The 13,351-nt window shown below is 39.8% G+C and overlaps 1 protein-coding gene across 1 annotated transcript in view; it reads left to right on the forward strand.

Annotated features, from left to right (window-relative positions):
* LOC139724660 (follistatin-related protein 5-like) overlaps window positions 1-13,351 on the forward strand; it is a 62,663-nt gene that overhangs the window by 31,289 nt on the left and 18,023 nt on the right. The gene's annotated exons all lie outside the window — the stretch shown is intronic.

Raw genomic sequence — 13,351 nt, forward strand, 5'->3', positions numbered from 1 at the left:
AGCCATCAGGCTCCATTCCCGTGTGTCCATTACACTGATGAATCCCGGGATTGTTGTCGTATAATCAAGTCCATAATAGACGACCAGACTTATTTCCCTATAGGTAACTGATGAGGTGATGCATCGCTCTGACATATTCTTTTTTTTTTTTTTGGGGGGGGGGAAGAAGGGTTGTTTGTTTGTTTGTTTGTTTGTTTGTTTGTTTGTTTTTGGTCGTCCACATATTGTGCATTCATCTCACTATTAGGGAAACATTTTATGCTTTATATACACTTATCTTGTTTAGACATAATATTTTCTACGGCCGTGTGAGAACGAAATATGCAATAACATTTATCAAAATGATACTTGTGATAGAATTGATATGAATTTATGTATGCATTTATCCATCCATCAATCTATCAATCTATCTATCTATCTATCTGTCTGTCTGGCTATCTACCTGTCTATCTATGTCTGTCTATCTATCTATCATCTATCTATATCTATATCTATTTATCTATCTATTTGTATCTATCCGTCTGTCTATCCGTCTGTCTGTCTATCTATCTATCTATCTATCTATCTATCTATCTATCTATCTACCCACCTATCTATCTATCTATCTGTCTATCTATCTATCTATCTATCTATCTATCTATCTATCCATCTATCTATCCATCTATATCATTCCGTAGGTTCGCCTATAATACGACATCTACAGGTCGATAAACAGAAGAACGACGTGGAAATTCCCAGTGAATCGTTCGTGTAGATGCTTGTGTACAATCATGTTTGTGTGCCTGCATGCGTGTGTGATGGAGGTTTGCGATTCGATCACTCCACAAAACTCACTGTGTACTATAATCACGCTATAGATAAGACAGCATAATAATGCATCACTATGATAGTTATGTCCTTCGAAGCTGATGTACGGATGCGATGTCCTCCAGATTATGCCTTTGAGGCAGAGATTAATTGGTTATTAATCCGTCATTATCAGACGTGTATAAAGGTTAATTAAGATGACATTTCAATCTCTTCTCAAACGCAGTATATAGTGCTGGGCCTGTAATAATCTGTTTTCATTTCGATGGGCATACAATGATTTCAAGTTGAAGGTCAATTAACACCGGTATAGCTATCTATATTGTGACTGTGATTGTGATTGCATAAGAAGGTTCATTGATAATCATTTAGGTTAGTCCTTGGGGGTGTCTACTGGGTGACACGACATTTTGCACCTGCGATATTGCTCCTGTCTTCTTTTCTCCAAGGACTTCATAGGGTTAGGGTTGTGATCGGGATTTAGGTTTAGTTCATAATGTGAGGATTGGGATTAGGGTTATAGGGTTATGTTTGTGGGTAGAATCTATGTTTGGCTTAGCGTGCAGATATTGCATGGGAGCAATTATTGTCACAGGAGCAAATGACATGCAACAGTATACTCTTTTATATTTTGCATTATTCTTGGTGATACAGTCTTCAGTGGAAAATTTGATCATTGTTGTTTTCACGCGACTGTGAGAAACAAGATGACTATATGAAAAAATGTCAGCCGCATCCATCCACCCTCCCTATATTTTGTCCGATAGGAAGAAATGAAACCAAAACACCAATACTTATTTCATTTTTGAGCAATAAACGGGTGGTCGAGAAAGCGAGAGTTGAAAATGATCGTCCCTCCGTATAAGTTCCGTGCCTCGGGATCCACGCAGACGCCCTCTGGGGAAACACTATACATGAAGCCGTCCATGCGAGTTTGTTCCCTGCTATTCCTGGGGCGCACAGCTGCTTGCCTAGTCTGTCTTTGCCAGACTGTGGTCTTGTGTCGATGCGAAACAGATTATTGTTATAGGCGCTTGCAAGCTTGACAACATTTGTATAGGCCTACTCGTTCTCATTTTGACAGTCAGGGGGACTATGCACGTCACAACTAAAGACATTTTCTGCCACTTTTTTTCCCCTGAAAATCATTGCTATGACATGGTGAAAGGTAAAATGTTTTAAGAGAATAAGGAGGTTTGACTTTTTATGCGTATTTGCCCTTGTACCGGATTCATGCCAGTGATTTGTTTCTATAAACGACTTTGAATAAGTGAATGTACACAGTGTATTAACCCAGGTACGAGTAAGGAAGCAAACCAAACAACGACAATAGCAAACGGATTGATTTGATCTGTCATCCAGTTGAAGCAAGTTAGAAAGGTATAAAATGATAATCAATATTTTACACTAACCCTGATCGTTAATCCTTTCCCCACCAACATCTCTGAATGGGTGAGTCACTTTGAATACTACTAAACAGGCTGCAAGTAGTAATAGCATGGGGCTTAATTAATGGTAATAGTGGGGTTAAGGAGTGCAGTAATCGTGAACGTCCTTGATATTATCGCAAGGTGTCTGAAATGGTAGACTACTCGATGCACCCCAACCGCCAAGACGTATCAGCCTCTGATGTGAAATTAGCTAAAAGGAGGCGATCAATACGGACCGAACCGATCCAATATTATGCTCCTGTTTGCTCAGGCAAAGGAGGGGAAGGTTGCGAGAACGTTTGCCTACATTGGAAGGGGCCTGCAAGAGAAAGGTGTGGTCTGTTAGCAGCCCACTCTGTAAGGAATGAGCATCCTGGGAAATCACGTGATATATAATCACGTTGATCTCTCCCTTACTCCACCCCCCATCTCTCTCCACATCGGTCTATCTGTCTATCAATTCACCACTGTATACCTCTCTATCCATCTAAATGACTTACTGACTGACCATACTTTATAAAATTTTCTTTTCATGAGAGGGAACAGACATACAATTTGTTATATCATCGATGTATTGGACGCACGTTTCGTTCTATCAAAGTGTAATGAGTATTGTGACTACCTATCTCTCAATCTGTCCAATGACATATTTTATTTAGTTTATCATTTCCTTCCATCTTTATCTCCTTTCTCTCTACCTGATTCTCTGTTTCCCACTTTCCACAGTCCCTCCCTATTCTCCCCATCTCTCTATCGATCTATCTCTCTCACACATACCACACACACATGATGCGCACACAAACTTCATGTACTGTTTCTCTCACAACTTTTTGTTCTTGCTGTGATTGCGAGTCGTATGTGACCTCGGGTGTCTATAGCACTCACGACCTGCCTCTCACGCGCTGTGACAGTCCACGGATATAACCGCATAGCATTATAGGCGCTGAGACATATACCTTTAAAACTACAGCATCGGCTCTCGCCTTCAAAGGCTTTGCTTCGCGAACAGTGTCTAAGGGAGTTGCATCAATCAGAGAATCAAATTAGGGTTGTCCTCGGGAGATTGTGCGCCACTACATTAGACTTACGGTGTGATTAAGGAGTTGTAATGTAACATGTAGGCCCCTACCTATAGAGAGCGGTACTACATGAACACTATTCCTTCCCGCCAATAGAGCCATTAATGCGCAGTTGTTGCTAGTAAGAGTTGAAAGCAGAGGCTTATGAGTAAACCTGTTTCCGTTTTTGGACAATTATTTTTATGACGCATTTACCTTTAGTACGTCTTTCGTTTCTGCCGAAAATCCTGTTGATTATCGTTAGCTTGCTATAGACAAAATTGTGAAAACTTCCACTGCGTATCTTGTTCTGGTACTATATCCGTCGATCTTTTTTCACTCCTCCACTATAAACGGCTATTTTGAATCTCCAGCATCATTTTCAACATAGGCCCTACTATCATGCGCGCATGACATGGCAGGAAATCGAGATTTAGTCATTTTAGATTTCCGATACAAGTTGAACGCTCACTTCCACTCTTGAATAGTACTCTGTGGTAGCTCTTCTGACATTTATTTCTACCCTGCTATGGCAAATCTTCTGAAATTCCTACTCTGCTATTGATGACGGTTTATATTCTTTGTCGTCACCAGTGAGTCGTTCTTCCCCTAAGTCCCTAAGTCATTTGAAACCATGGCGACTGGACCCCTAAGCTGCGCACACAATGTGTAGGACTCCTATCTCGATGTCACACCTCTATGCGCTCGTTCGTCTGTGTGCGAGCAAACATTTAATTCCGTGTCAAACATCTCCGTTTGCTATCAGCAACGATCAAATATTACTTCGTGTCAGAAGAGGCTTTTTTTCTCTCTTTTTTATTCTCTTTTTTTTTTTGGAGGGGAGGTGGGAGGCATTTTGACCCCTCGTTGTTTTCACCATGTACGACTTGACTTTTCCCGCATTGTGCGACTCACGCATTCTCTTAACCGTGACATCCGCCTACTGGTACGACCAGTGCAACCCTGCAGTACCAGCAGGCATTCATTCCGTATTAGTAGATTTTCAAGGATGAATATAATACCAGAGAGACCTGATAAGTTATTGTGTTTTATGCATATATCCACACAACTCACTCTCACGTTCGTCTGTCCGATTCAAGCCCTTTTCGTGCGCATCCTTATTTCATTATCAAGCAGGGATATGTAAGGTAACAACTTGTTTGTTTGTTTGATAGATACTTTATTTTCTGCAAATCAATATATACATAAATTGAATAATCGTGAACATGGGAAACATACAAAGTATATTTAAAACAGAGTCGTTTGACTTGCATAAACAACGATATAAAAGGAAATTAATGATATTACAGTATGCATGTCTATGCAGCTGGGATTACATAACAATATTATATTTAAGAAATGATAATGCAGAGGGCCGCCATTGTAAGCATTGCTTGAAAAGATGGCCGGCCCGAGGAAAAGGTAGGTAGGTAAATTGGTAAACAATACAAATTCTGCTGCGAAGATAGCAGGGGAAAATAAACTCTGATGTGTGATGGTGGTGAATGTGCGTGCGAGTGCTTGAGAGTGCACAGGGGCAGATAGGCTGGGATTTGGAATGATAAAATTGGTTTGCTGGAAGAGGGAATGACTTACGATGTTGCTACTATCGGGAGACCAACATAGGTCATATAAATTATTCGTGCTTAATTCGTATTTGAAGTATACTGTGATAAAATATGCTTCTTTAAGTTTGCTTTGAATGAAAACAAGGAGGCACACTGTTTCAACTCCTCAGGAAGAGTGTTCCATGTATCCGGACCGTGATGTCTAATCGACTTTTGAGCAAGTAAAAGCTTTGGATTACTTAAATGAAAATCATGGGAACGACGGGTAGGGTATGAGTGAATATGATCATTAGTTACTAGGGCGTTATGGAAAAATGGTAATAAATTTCGAATGTGTTTATACATAAATATAGCAGTTAAGTATGAATGTATATCATGGGCCTTTAGAGTTTTTAGGCGATAAAGGGATCAGTGTGAGCCAAAAAATTTGAATGTGTGCATATACAAACAGCCTTTTTCTGAAGAAGAAAAATTGTGTTCAATTTGGTTTTGCTACAGTTGCCCCATACAATATTACAGTACATTACATATGGTAGAAATAAGGCGTTATATAACATCATTAAAGTTTGATCATTAATTAAGTATTTTATTCTCCTTAACACACCAGTTGCTTTAGATATTGCTGTTATAATATTCTGGACATGAGTATTCCAAGTTAGATTGTTATCTAGGGTCACTCCTAGGAACTTGGTTGAATGTTTCTCAGCAATGTTTATATCATCAATAGAAATACTTTGAGGAAGGGTGGGTTGGGATTGAAGCGTATGAAAATGTATAAAACATGTTTTATCAATATTCAATGAAAGCTTATTACTTCTAAACCATTTCGAAATATTACTTATACCAGTATTGACTTCTTGCAGCAAAAGCCATGAATTTAATGATGAAGGAGCAAACAGGGGTGGAGAGAGAAACCGACAAACTGTTATCTTTCTTTTACTCTTCCCTTAGAAAATAGTTTAGGAAAAATGCGTCATCTTTACATGCATATGACAGGAGAGACACATTTCTACCTCGTGAAATATTCAGGCGATAACATATTAACTGCTTGATATTTTGAACACACATTTTGTTTCAGTAAGAAAAGAAAAACTGTTACGAGTTCATTAATTTATCACTACGGTAATGTAGGCACGTTTTTGATTACATAGTGGTCGATACCACGGGATACTATACCTCTTGCCGAAAAAAAAAATAATGCAGCAGGATTTTGAAAGATTTCGTATTGACACATGTTTTTCGTCATCTATCGATTTTCCAGGTTTTCATCATTATTATTTTCGGACTGTTTGAGCAAGACATTAATGTGTATTGTTTCACAACATAATTGTTATGATACACGCTCCCGCAATAAAAGTTTGTCAAGCTGATGGGCAGGTCTGGGGGGGGGGGGGAGGGTAATTTTTTTTTCTGAAGAAATGAAAGGCTGCATTAACACTTCGCTCTGTGTGTTCGACAAGTTCGTACATGTATTGAGGGGTTTTTTTTCTCGCTGAGTTGTGTGACCAAGCAGTAGCTCCTTCATCCTCCCTCGGTAACCATAGTTACCTGCTGAGAGGATGCGGTAATGGGAGTACAGATAACTTTCGCCTCTCCTCATTTAGGTAAATGTGATTCCAGCAGTGGGAATGCTGATAATGTTATCCTCGTTGCATAGTCTAAAACAATCAAAAGAGATGGATCCGAAATCTGATTGTCACAGTTACACAGGAACGTATCCCTTTCGGGGGATTTGACGTAGCGTATCATTCTTTCTAGTCAGAATGCTGATAACAGCAGGTGTATGTCAATCAAGTAAAATCTTTTTAATCAAGAGAAAGCGCTTCAATTAACTAAGAGCAAAAATTTTGTTTCCGAAGAGATGGAGGAGTACCATATCAGTCTCCACTCTCCCCTGTATATTTGAGAACTCGCCACAAAATAATACCGGCCGTATTTTCTGATTACATGTTGTGTGCTTCGAATGTGTTTATGTCATGCACCATAGAGTCGTGAATTGAGTATTCCGATCATTCATATCAGCGAACAATGCCCGCACACAGCTATCCACTTCATGTTAGCACCCGCCCATTTCATAAACTGCCACAGAACTGAAATTACTTCCGTTCAAATTGCCTGTCTTACTAGATGGGCGTGAATGCTCTCGGGTCTGTCTAGGGCTGCGTTTATCAACTTTCCTCTGTTTAAACGGCTTTCAAAAGCCGTTTCCAAAGCCCTTTAGAAACGGCTTCCAAAATAGCTGCGTTTATCAACTCTTCGCGAACAAGATAACTGGCCTGTCACTGCACAGCTGCATTGCGCGATTCGACCCGACGAGAAGAGGTCATATAAGGAGTGCATTGTTCGTAACTGCAGTACAATACTACAAAGCCGTTTCAAAACAGCTTTGCGTTTATCAACTTCAAAAGGCTTTTACAAACAGGTTTCTGAAAACCTGTTTAGGAAACCACAAATTTGCGGCTTTCGAAAAAGCTTTCCGAAAGGGCTTTCAAAACAGCTTTGCGTTTATCAACTCGTAAATATTCCTTGAAAGCTGTTTGGAAAACCTGTTTCTGCAGAGAAAAGGAGTTGATAAACGCACCCTAGGACGCAGTGTATCTTATAAAATAAACTGCTTCTAAGTAAGTCGTAGAGGGCGTATATAAAACTTTTCTTTTATTAGCCATCGTCCTTTCAAATACTAATCGTTTTATAATATAGGGATTTTATACGTGCTCAACTACAGCTTTCAGCAAGTTCTCTTGTTAGTATTTGGACTAATCACGGTCAATAAAGTGTCTCTTCGAGAATAGACTCGTGACGTAAAGACAATAGGCCTATAATCACCACTAAGTCAATACTTACGATGAAAATGTATCGCTGTGTGCCTCAAAGTTACTTTAAAATGGTTGCGCTATCAAGGGCCAAAAAAAAAAGGAGAAACATTTTAAGACTCTCTTCCTTCATGGCAGCTATATATAGAGTGCGTCCTTATCATAAAATTTGCTGTAATGACAAACAAACAAGAGCGATATAGTATTGTATTGGAGATGACTGCCAGTCGAAGGAGTATGTGTATTCTTATGATTTATATATTGCACACACATACTGCATTGTTCTTTTATGTCCTGATTTCATAAAAATCAGGATAACTTTAGCATCATCTCACCCTCTTTGGTTTTTCTCTTTCAGCCTAAGGTGACAACTGTCATTCAACACAAATTGCGTTCACATCGGAAGAATATGTATATCTTTCTCAAGTATCACTTGTTATTACGGAGGTTATTTGGCCAGGTTTTCTGTGAATGGCAAAGAAGCATGGGCCTACGTAGCGCATTCTCAGGGCGTTGCCAGCCTCCGCAAGAGGACGCATGACCACAATGCGACATCGTCCTCTTCCCCTGCTCGCCCCTTCCGAATTCGACACCCCATCTTCTCCTCTTGACACGGAAAATAGCTCGGTCCTGAAAAACGGGGCCCTAGAGAGTGCTAAGTCGATATCTGTCTCCTCGTGAGGGATTCGAGGCATGAATATTCGCCAGCCTCCGATCGAGACAGCTGTGCAGTCGGCACTTTATACAGGCGGAGAAAGTTACACATGTGTGATTTTGCAAAAGCTCCTGCAAACGAAGCTTGAAAGCGGCAAAGAGGCTAAACCGTTTTTCCGCAGATACTGGGAGTCCTCATTAATGCATGGACATACGTCACGTTAACAGAGGTTTCATAATGAGTGTCAATGCATGATGCAACCAACCAATCAAAAACCAGTGCTTACTATAGGTAGTGACGTGGAGTTGAGCGGTAAAGAATGGTACAACAAAACACATTGAACAAAATTAATCTTTAAATTCCACAACCCAAGATTTACGATCCAACCACTGTATTGTCAATCATTACAGACAATAATAGTTCAACAAGTAGGTGCCTTAATCACATTATGATATTCTTACTCTGTCCAAAATCTCTTAATGTGCTTTCCCTTTTATTCCATGACGCATACCATCTTGGAATGATTGTTATATGAACCCAAGACAATTAATTCAAGTAGCTTTGAAACGAGACGTTTGACAGTTAGTTCTTGACTGAAAAGACGTAGCTTTTATTATTCCTATAGGATCATATCAAACGACGAGGGTACTGCAGCAAAATAAAATATAATCCTCGTGGAAGGCTACAATAATACCGTCATTGTTTACACTGGAAACTGCACGCTTTTACGTATTTATGAATGATAAAAAGGTGTATACCGCAGTGTGTTATAGGGAATTTCGTTCTCCCGAAGGATTCGAGTTTGTCTGTAATCAACTGGAGGGGGGGGGGGGTATTGAAAATCGCGCTATCACATACATTACGGGCACGTGAGAGATGGAATTATAACTTTTTTCAAATTCGAAGTGAGAATGATCTGCCTGTCCATGACCAAAAGTCAATCCGAGATAACAAACCAGTAGACACGTCTATAGAGACTTAACACAGGCTCATGTTCAAGAAAAAAAAAAAGAGACGGTAAAACAACAACAACAACAACAATGAATCCATGTGCCATGGATAGTGATTGAAAAAAAAACCAAGAATAGGTTCAAATTTCAAAAATAGTCATCATAATTATTATGAGAAAACAAAATAAAGACAAAATTGATACGCCATATAAAGGTAAAGATAAGCACTCAAAGAACAAAGAGCTTTATTAGATATGTGGATGCATGCTTATAGATGACTGAATGTCTAAATTACACAAAATACATCCATTCATCCTTCCAAAAGCGAGCATAGAATAAGTTGCATCCGTGCAAACACAGGTGCACACATCCATGCACACATTTTGTGTATTTTTTTTTCGCGGTAAACAGATAATAGCTGAAGAGACTACTACAAATGAAATGACAGACAATCAGTTACATAGAGAGGTATACGGGGGGGGGGGGGGGTGATAGTGCTAAAGAATGACCAGCATTGAAAACGTCTGACTCCCACGAGTTGATGAATAAAGCTTGAAGCAGTCTGACTCATACCATGACACATTCATCACAACACGGAGCGAGTGCAGAGCGCGAGCATTAATGCGGAATCAATTTGAGCATAATCGCACCGGCGGGTCACGGCCAGACTGCCCCCATCATCGCTGCGGAAGGAAGCACCGCCGTGATTCTATACCCGCGCGACCTTCCGTCTCGGTCAGCGTATGAATAACCAGGTTTCAGTATATCAGGGCATTCTCCAGACTGATCCCTGCCGTATGGAAAAAAAGAAAGAAAGAAAGGTGATGACTAAATAGATACTGGGACAGAATGCAACAGGGGATGGGCGGGCGGGGGGGGGGGGGAGGTATATGGAGGAGAGCAGCAGGAGCAGTTCCCCCGCAGATATTTTTAAGGTGTGCCCTTGTACGGGACTTTGCTTGAATCTACACGAGCTCAGATGTCGGTAGTGATAGTGGTTATATGCGAATATGAATATTTCATCGGAATGTGGTGATATCATCTATAAGAACAAAGTGTCGGCATGGAATCATCTGTCGTGAAACGTCAAAAGTGGTAATACCGTCCATTCTTGTCATAGATTAATAAGTTATGACGTGATAGAGCAATGTGCCAAGGTTAGATTATCATCTAATTTCAAACCTCGGGGATTCAAGTTAGCCTTGACTTACCCTCGATGTACAAGATATCGATGTGCATCGCAGCTCGTTCTCTTATCTTATAATCCGAGACTAGAGCATTTTGTTTAATTTCGTAAGTAATGTTTGCGCATTGATTTGATGACTGCGCAAATGAAAAAAAAAATTGGAATGAAATCGAATCCTCTTTATGAGAGTACACTGTCTTAATTCATAAGATTACCACTCAAGTTTCGTGTCAAAGTTCGGGATTATGAATAATCAGAAAGATGTACTCTAATTTCGTGCGCGCGTAGCTTTGTGCAAGAATGTGTCGATGCCGTAAGCAGCCTCACATGACATGACGTCACATTTAGCCCGTATCGTAATGCGCCCACTTTGTTATCTTTCGAAGATGTGGACATATTAAAAACGGAACTTGGGCAACAGAAGCATAGATCTATTCATATACCCTTCAATTTCGTTATCGTCATGCAATTATTGCGCTCGATTGATATAAGCTTTAATGACCAATGCGCATGATGAATATGATTATGATCCGCTTTCTTTGCTTTATCTGGATCGATATTCTTGTAAAGTCAACGTCTCAATCCACAGCAGTTCAAGGAACGATTTTCCGTATAACTTTCTGTGGGTTTATTAATGTATATTCTTTGCTCATTCTCTCACACCTTAATCTCACTCTTTCTTTCTATAATGATAAATAGAGAAAGTTAACATCTTGATTGTTAACGGTACTTAATGGTACGCCCTACAAAATTCGATCTCCCCGATTTCATCAAGCAAAAATGAATGAAAAATTTCATGCATTTGTATAGTAGATGATTCATCTCGAAACATCGGCACAAGCTTCATGGGGATAAGGGCGTGCTGAATGAGATATATCTACCGATACCTAGCCTGACAAAGCAGTTGGCTTCCACATGCAGTAAAAACACATCGGCACCAAGACATTACCCCTTCCGTCCCTCCCCACTCCCTCCCTAAGACAGAAATGCAATCTACTAGGGATAATTTACCATGGCACCTGCTTCAAAGTCAATATCATTCCAAACAGCTATTTCTGGTGCATTTCAATCCCTGGGATGAGAAGGTTGATAATTGCCAATTACAGCAAAATTATTCCTCTTTCATAGCGCCCATTTCCAGATGCCATTAGCGCTACATCTCGGTTTCTCCAGCTGCCTGAACGGTCTCGGGAGTGGTCACGTGTTAACTTTACTAATGGCGGGAAAATAATGGCGGGCAAAATTGTGTGGTTTTGTGCTGCCCGATCTGTAGGAGATATTCCTTAACCTTCGTAAGGCAAGAGATAGTTTTTTTTATATGTTATTATATTTCATAAAATATATCGGTCATGAAATATTATAAAAGATTTAAAGCGAACCCAAAACGAAGTTAGTGGCAGCAGAAAGTGTTTCTTTTTTTTTCTACCTCGAATTGCCTCACATCTCTGTCTCTGTGGTGATGTAACTTTAAATTGTCTTTTTATGATATCGTTGATGTTGGGAATTTGTTTTACATGTTTCATTTGGGCATCCAAACACACAGTTTTGCTTTGTGACACTTCACATTGTACACTGCGATTCTGTTCTTTTTTCAATGTCGGCGCTCCCTTTAATGCCTTCCGCCAATGAACTAAGTTGAACTGAAAATACAAAGAGAGTGACTCCGTTAGAGTAAAGGCAAATGGAAGATGTGTCGATAATGTTGACATTTTGAAAAGGAACGTAAGGTACCACTAGGTTGTGGAAGATCGATATAAGTCAAATCAAAATCAGTTTCGATTTTGTATTTATCATAAAAGACATAACATTTATTCCATTTCGATTCATAGTATTTTCCTTGATTACAATTTTGTGTCATTAATTTTTGTTTTTGTGTCCTTATGTACGTATATCAAGTCTTTATTTGCAGTTGCATAGGACATGAAACGAAAGAGATGAGATGAGATAAAATTAAATGAAATTAAAAGGTTTCTTTATTTTCGTTTCCGTTTCGCTTTTCTTTTTGTTTAAAAACAGAGCCAACCTCCTCCCACACACGCACACACCCACACACACACGCACGTACGCCGAAACTCAGACAATCATTTCATTGTCATTTACCCAACGGATGTTTCACATGCATGCATGTATAATATTCCGGCTGTTTTTTCGATTTATCTTGACAAAGAACTCTGAAAACAGTCGGTGCATCGGTTCTCTCTCTCTCGCCGACATTCTCTGCGCTTCCCAGGCCTCCCCCTTCCACCCCCCCCCCCCCCACACACACACACATCATTCCAATCTTGTTGAATTGCTTCACGGAATTTATGGCAAGCCTATAAGTGAAAGTTTGGCTTGTAGGCGCCAGCCCAGACAATGTGACATTAAGTGAATTAATTTTGTGACGGTATTTTTTGCTCATCTAATCCGTTTAACGCGATTTGTTGAGCATGCAGGCAGTGGGACGGGGATATTGATTTATTTCAATCTAATGCATATCGACTGATTTCGAAGACGTTTACCTTCGATGAAAAAACACTGTTTTCGTGATTCGGGTTTTGTTTTTTGTTTTGTTTTTGCTTATTTTTTTTGTAAGTGGAACCATCGATTTTCGGGCAAAGTGAAGTGTAAATAAATAATGTTTGCCAATCAACGTGTTCAAGACTCGCGAGTGTGTGCACTTGTTTAATGCATGTTCCCGCGAATGAGTTCATAAAATTTTCATGAATACTAACGACATTCGTTGTAAATCAGGCATGATTATGGCAATGAATAGTATGACCAATATGTTGTGCGTAATTCAATTTCCCGGTCAATTGTCTGACCCATGCAATGCCCCTATCCCCAACCTACCCTCGCCTATTTCGGGATAACAGTATCCATTTCCCATGAATGTCAACAAAAG

This window comes from Diadema antillarum, unplaced genomic scaffold (genome assembly GCF_040938485.1).
Source record: "Diadema antillarum isolate AM-2024a unplaced genomic scaffold, OU_Dant_1.0 scf00000226, whole genome shotgun sequence".
NCBI lineage: Eukaryota > Metazoa > Echinodermata > Echinoidea > Diadematoida > Diadematidae > Diadema > Diadema antillarum.